Here is a 7,304-nt window from a genome sequence, read left to right as displayed (position 1 = left end):
TTTTCCAAGAAATAAAGCCGTAAATTACTTTTATAAGTCAAAATCTATAAGAAAATGTCTATGCTCGAAAAACGGTCAAAAAATTAATTTTGAAAAATTTAGATTTTCGTAAAGTTGCCTAAAAATCCTCAAAAAATTCTGGAAGATATATCTTAAGGAGCTTAAAATTGAAGGTCCGAACCGAACCATTTGAAGATTTTCGAAAAATTCGAATTGATAATTAATATCTTTTTTAAATATCTTAAAAATTGTCATCTTTCATTTTATGGATTCTTTAAAAATTACTGTAATTTTCGAAGTACTGAAGCCGAAACTAATTTCTACAAGTCGAAATGTACAAGGAAATGTATTTTTTTTAATTTCCAAAAGATGCTTGAAAAACTGTCACAATAATTAATTTGAAAAATTGTACTTTTTATAAAGTTGCCTAAAAATACTCACATAATTTTGAGAGATATATTTCAATGAGCTGATTCGAAAAATATAACGTGTTAATTCGGGACGATGTGTTTAAAAAAATTCGATTTCAAAATAAAGTTTTTTGACTATTTCGAAAATTGTCATTTTTCATTTTATCAACTCTGGAAAAATGAAAATGACGTCTAAAGCAACTTCTACAAGTCGAAATCAATAAGACAATCTCTTTTGTTAATTTGTCAAAGGTACTTGAAAAAATGACAAAAAAATCATACGGGAAGGTACTAAAAATTGAGGTTTTTAAAAAATTGTCTAAAAATCCTCAAAAAATCATGCGAGATAAACATATTATTTCTACCAGCTAATTCGATAATCACGACATGTTGATGGTTCAGGACCAAGAGATTCGAAATATTCGATATGAAAATTAAATTTTTTAATTTCCCCAAAAATTTTCATTTTTCATTTTATCGATTTTGGAAAACTTGTTAAAATTTTCGAAGAAATGAAATCGAAATAACTTCTATTAGTCGAACTCTACAAGAAAATGTCATCAGTTAAGTTTCGAAAAAATGTCAAAAAAGTCGTACGGGAGGGTATTAAAAAATTGAGTTTTTTGTAAATTTCTCAAAATATCCTCAAAAAATCTTGCAAAATATATTATTTCGACCAACTAATCCGAAAAATATGACGTGTTGATGCTTCTGAATCAATCAATCGATATGAATATGAAACTTTTGTAGTATTTCAAAAATTGCCATTTTTCATTTTATGGATTCAGGAAAAATAAGTGCTACTAGTCCATATCTATATGAAATGTCTTTAGCTAATTTTCGAAAAGTATTCGAAAAAATGTTAAATAGAGGAGGGTATTAAAAATGTATTTTTTTTAAATGTCCAAAAATCCTCAAAAAATCTTGAGAAAAATTTTATTTCGACGAGCTAATCCGAAAACCATAATTGTTGATGGTTCGGAACCAAGAGTTTCGAAAAATTCGATTTGAAAATTAAATTTTTCAATTTCCTCGAAAATGTTCAATTTTCATTTTATAAATTTTGGAAAAAATATTGGAATTTTCAAAGAAATTAAGTAGAAAATAACTTGTACAAGTTGGAACCTACAAGAAAATGTCTTTAGATAATCTTCGAAAGGTACACGAAAAAATGTGAAAAAATGCACATTGGATGTCATTAAAAAATTGAGATTTTTCTAAAATTGTCAAAAAATCCTCAAAAAATCTTGGGAAGCATTATTTCGACCAGCTAATTCGAAAAACATAACGTGTTGAAGGTTCGAGCCAAGTTCGATTTGAAAATAATTTTTTTTAATATTGCGAAAATTGCCATTTTTCACTTTATCAATTCTGGAAAAATACTTAATTGTTGAAAATTTGAAAGAAATAAAGTCGAAAATCGAAAATAAATTGTGCAAGTCTAAATCGCCAAGAAAGTGTCGTTAATTAATTTTCGAAAAATATTCCAAAAATTTAAATTTTTGTAAAATTGTCTAACAATCCTAAAAAATTCTGAGAAATATGTTTCGAAGAGCTAATTCAAAATACATAACGTGTTGGCGGTTTCGGACCAAGGGATTCGAAAAATTAGACTTGAAAATGAAATTTTTAAATCTCTTGAACATTGTCATTTTACATTTTAATATTTCTGGAAATATTGTTGGTATTTTTTAAGAAAGGAAGAAGGAAATAACTTGTACAAGTTGGAACCTACAGGAAAATGTTTTTATTTAATCTTCGAAAGGTGCACGAAAAACTGTAAAAAAATTATACGGGAGGGTTTTAAAAAATTAAGATTTTTGTAAATTTTTCAAAAAATCCTCAAAATACATATTCTGGGAAACATTTCGACGAGCTAATTCGAAAAATATAACGTGTTGAATGTTCCGGACCAAGGGTATCGAAAAATTCGAGTTGAAAATGGTCTTTTTTAAGTTTTTCGAAAAATTGTCATTTCTCATTTTATCGATTCTAAATAAACTGGAATTTTCGAAGAAATGGGGCAGAAAATAACTTCTGCAAGTCCAGATCTATTAGAAAAGATCTTTAATTAATTTTCGAAAGGTACTCGAAAAAATATAAAAAAATTCAAACGGGAGGGTTTCAAAAAATTGAATTTTTTGTAAAATTGCCCAAAAATATTTAAAAAATTCTGGGCAATATATTTAAACCCGTTGATCCGAAAAACACAATGTGGTGATGGTTCTGGACTAGGACTTTCAAAAAATTCTATTTGAAAATGAAAATTTTTCAATTTTTCAAAAACTGGGATTTTGCATTATATCGATTCTACAAAAATTGCTGAAATTTTCGAAGAAATGAAGTCGAAAATTCTTCCACAAGTCAAAATCTGCAAGAGAGTGTCTTCAGTTAATTTTCGAAAGGTACTAGAAAAAATGTCAAAAAAGTTATACAGGACGGTATTAAAAAATTCGAATTATTGTAAAATTGTCTAAAAATCCTCAAAAAAATCTTGGAAAATATATTATTCGACCAGCTAATTTGAAAAACATAACGTGTTGATGATTCGGGAGCAAGTGTTTAAAAAAATTCGATTTGAAAATGAAATTTCTGAAGTAAGTAAATATTTCGAAAATTGCCATCTTTCATTTCATCAATTCTAGAAAAATTGCTGGAATTTTCGAAGAAATGAAATCGAAAATAATTTCTACAAGTCTAAATCTACAGGAAAGTGTCTTTAGTTAATTTTCAAAAGGTCCTCCAAAGGAAATGTCAGAATTTCCAAAGCGAGGGTATCAAAAAATTGAGATTTTTGTAAAATTGTCTAAAAATCCTCAAAAAATTCGGACAAATATGTTTCGAAGAGCTAATTTTAAAAACATTACGCGTTGACAGTTCAGGACAAAGATTAAAAAAAAATTGCCTTTAAAATTAAACTTTTTTAAATATGTCGAAAATCCCAACTTTTTATTTTATCGATTCTGAAAACACCGTTGGAATTTTTGAAGAAATGAAGCGGAAAATAACTTCTATAAATCGAAATCTAGAAGTTTGAAAATAAATTTTTGAGTTGCTCGAAATCCGTCATTTTACGTTTTAATATTTCTGGAAAAATTGTTGGAAATATGGGAGGATTTTAAAAAATTTAGGTTTTGCTAAAATTTTCTATAAAATCCTCAAAATATTCTGGCAAATATATTTCGAGGAACTAATTCGAAAAAAAAACCGTCTTGATAGTTCCGGACCAAGAGTTTCGAAAAATTCGGTTTGAAAATGGCTTTTTTTAAGTTTTTCGAAAATTGTCATTTTTCATTTTCTCGATTCTGGAAAAATTGTTGGAATTTTCGAAGAAATGAACTCGAAAACACCTTCTACAAGTCTAAATCTATAACAAAGTATTTTTAGTTGATTCTCGAAAAATACTCCAAAAAAATGACAAAATTTCAATCAATCAGGTATCAAAAAAATTGAGATTTTTGTAAAATTATCCAAAAATCCTCAAAAAATTCTGACAAATGTTTCGAAAAGCTAATATTTATAATGAGCGTATAAAATTCTTCAATTTGAAAATGAGGTTTTTCCAAAATTGATATTTTTCATTAGTTTCTGGAAAAATTGTTAGAATTTTCGAAGAATTGAAGTCAAACATCCTTCCACAAGTCAAAATCTACAAGAAAATGTCTACTTAATTTTCGAAGGGTAGTCGAAAAAATGCCAAAAAATTCAGGCATCAAGAAAATAGAGATTTTTGTAAAATTGTCCTAAAATCTGCAAAAAATTCTGGAAAATATATGTATTTCCACGAACTAATACCAAAAAAATAACGTGTAGATGTACCGAACCAATATTTTCGAATTGAAATAAAAATTTTTAAGTCTCTAAGTTGGTATCATAAATCTTTATCATGTTCTACAGGCTTTTGACTTAATAAACAGAAAACACAACCAGACATAATACTTCTCAACTTTATTTCTCCATAATTGACACAACAAAACTTCTCCAACTCACAATGACCGACTTTTTTGGGTCGACGAAACAGAAGAACTTTGACTTTACTGCACGTCAGCATAACTTTTCTAAGTCCTCTTGTTATTGTTTTAGTTTCATTAATGCAATCCCACTTCTGACACCACAGTGCCACTAATATGGTAGTTTCTACTTTAATCCACCAACTACGTACACAACTTTTTCAGCCATTTTCTAGGGCGTCTTCGTTTCTCGATCGTTCCATTACCAAAACTTTCCCGAGCTTACTGTTTCAAAAGAGCTTTCGCCGTTTCGCGTATTAGTTACTGCTTTAGGGGCTGTATGCATATATTTGTTCAGGAAGAACTTCAACTTCACAACAATATGTATATACTTATATAATCACGGCTTAATTCATTGGCGTACATGTACATGTTTTTGTATTGGTCACGCACGCCACTGTCCTAGTTTGATTAGCGCTTAAAAATGCGCATTTTCACTTTTATTGTTTTACTCGCTCTCACCGTTATTTTCCAATATCCTCGGAGACATCCGGCACTTTGTCCTTACTTTCTGACAAATTGCTTCCGTTACAATTAGCGCCGTAACCAAACGAATCGAACCAAAGTCGGAGCAAACTTCTTGCATTGTTCTCGTTATCAAAACTACAATTTTCAATTTACTGCATTCACGTTCCACATCCACCTGTCGCGTTCTATTATTAGCATTAATCAATTACGGTCTCGATCAATGGAGAGTTAATATTTTATTGGAAATAAATAAGTTTTATTAGGTTTTAATATTTTAAGAGGAAAACTTCCTTTAAAGCGAATTTAATATTTATTAGGGAGATTAAAGTGTAACGGGAAGCGATGTAGCTAGGATAATCTTGGTGTAGCTTTAGTCTGCTTTGTAGCCCGTTTTAATTTATCGAATCGTACGGGTATAAATTTAGCCTTTAGTATCAATTAAAAATAATTTCATCGAAATTCGTCTGCTGTCTAGCGTTCCGGGCTTGTTTTGACTTTGATATGAGTTAAAAAAAGAAAAATCCAAAACTATCGTCTAGAAAGGCCAAGGTTTATGTGTACCCATTTTTTTCATTTAAAACTGGACTACAAAAAATTTCTAGTTCTTTAGATTTTAATTTTGATAAGGAAATAACAGCCATTAGCCATAATTGCTTGCAAAATATACGTTCTTCCTACAACAATATAAATTAATATTTATTTATGTATGGTAAGTTAAAAAAAACTTGGTTGTCTTATGCTGACAAACCAGAGGCCCCGGAGGGATTCGAACCCTCGATCTCCTGTTTACTAGACAGGCGCTTTAACCAACTAAGCCACGGTGCCGTTGCTTCCTAGTTCGTTAAGTTCAAAATTCTGTTACATAATAGGATTATGCGGAGATTTACTATAATTTTAAAAATAATTAAATTATAAACCAACTAAATAACAGCCTACACTGTATGCGTAAAGATTACAGAAATTTTATTGCTTGTTTCACGATTCTTATCTTGAACACGTGTGTATTATTGGTTGCCTACCATTCAGTCCCGTTTTAACTGTAAAAGTAATTGTTCTAGAAATCGCATTTTAAAAGAAAGCGGTAAAAATAAAGTTTTGTTCAAATGGTTTTTATTTAAAAACATATACTTTGTCATTATTACAAATATGTACTTAACGTTAAGTTTGCGATAAATTGTCCAGGTAAATGCTAAATTTAAAAACTAAATTTTGAAATAAAATATAAAATGTCAGTGTTCGAATTTTATTTCATTAAATCCACATTTGTAAAAAAAAATCCATTCAGAATATTAATGCTGAATGTAGACAAAGATTTCCCTTAGACCTGAAATTGACAGCTACTGGTTGTTAAGTCACATTCTAAAAATGGAATACTTTATGTAATTAAGTTTTCTTAATTGATTAGTATTAGTATTAAATATGAAAAACGGAGCTCAGTTTTATATACTCAAGGTTTCAAATTTTGGACCGAAAACTATTATTTTTTAATTTTAGGCAAGATTGTTTTAAATTTGGCATTAAAATATGTATAATTATGATAATGTAAAAAAAAAACAAAATTTTGAATATTTTAAGCGATTATAGGGACATTAAACTTTATTTTCCGTATGAAACACAAATTATAAAATCTAATCGAATCTTTGGTTAATTAACAACTGAGACTTGAACTTTTCAGTTGTTCAGTTTTTCGTTTTTTTTTTGTTTCTTCAGTTTTTCATTTTGCACTTTTTCCAGTTTTGAAGTTTTTTTGATTTATCAATTTTTGAATTTTTGGATTTTTTCATTTTTCGATTTGCACTTTTTTGGTTTACAATTTTTGGATTTTTCAACTTTCATATTTTTTAATTTTTCGATTTTTTTATTTTGCGATTTTTCGATTTGCAATTTTTCGTTTTGATTGTTTATTTTCTTTAATTTTCAGTTTCAAATTAAAATTTTTAAATATGTATTACGATTTTTTAGTTTTTCATTTTTTCAGTTTCTCGATTTTCCAACTTTTGAATTTCCGACTTTTAGATTTTACAAATTTTCGATTTGAGTTTCTCGAGTTTTCAAGTTTTAATTGTTCATTTTTTCCATTTACAATTTCTCGTCTCGGTTGTTTATTTTCCTGATTTTTTCAATTCCAATCTAAAATAAATAAATTCAATTTTTGGATTTTTTAGCTTTCGCATTTTTTTATTTTTCGTTTTTTCAGTTTCTCGATTTTCCAACTTTTGAATTTTTCGACTTTTAGATTTTGCAAAGTTTCGATTTGAGTTTCTCGAGTTTTCAATTTTTTGGTTTACCTTTCATTTCGGTTATTTTCCGTGTTTTTTCAATTTCGACCCGAATTTTTTCAATTTTTGGATTTATCAATTTCACAATTTGCAATTTTTCGGTTTTCAAATTTTGGATTTTTCAAATGTCACATTTT

At 28.3% G+C, this 7,304-nt stretch overlaps 1 non-coding gene across 1 annotated transcript; it reads right to left on the bottom strand.

The window, feature by feature from the left end:
• Positions 1–5,639: 5,639 nt before the first annotated feature.
• On the bottom strand, positions 5,640–5,713 carry Trnat-agu (transfer RNA threonine (anticodon AGU)). The gene has a single exon. It is a non-coding gene; the product is annotated as a tRNA-Thr (tRNA).
• Between the last annotated feature and the right edge of the window lie 1,591 nt (positions 5,714–7,304).

The sequence above is a fragment of the Zophobas morio genome, unplaced genomic scaffold, assembly GCF_036711695.1.
Source record: "Zophobas morio isolate AGI-343-1 ecotype UQ-CSIRO unplaced genomic scaffold, CSIRO_AGI_Zmor_V1 ptg000031l, whole genome shotgun sequence".
NCBI lineage: Eukaryota > Metazoa > Arthropoda > Insecta > Coleoptera > Tenebrionidae > Zophobas > Zophobas morio.
Note: the sequence above shows the minus strand (reverse complement) of the source record. Positions and strands in the feature narration are given on the sequence as shown.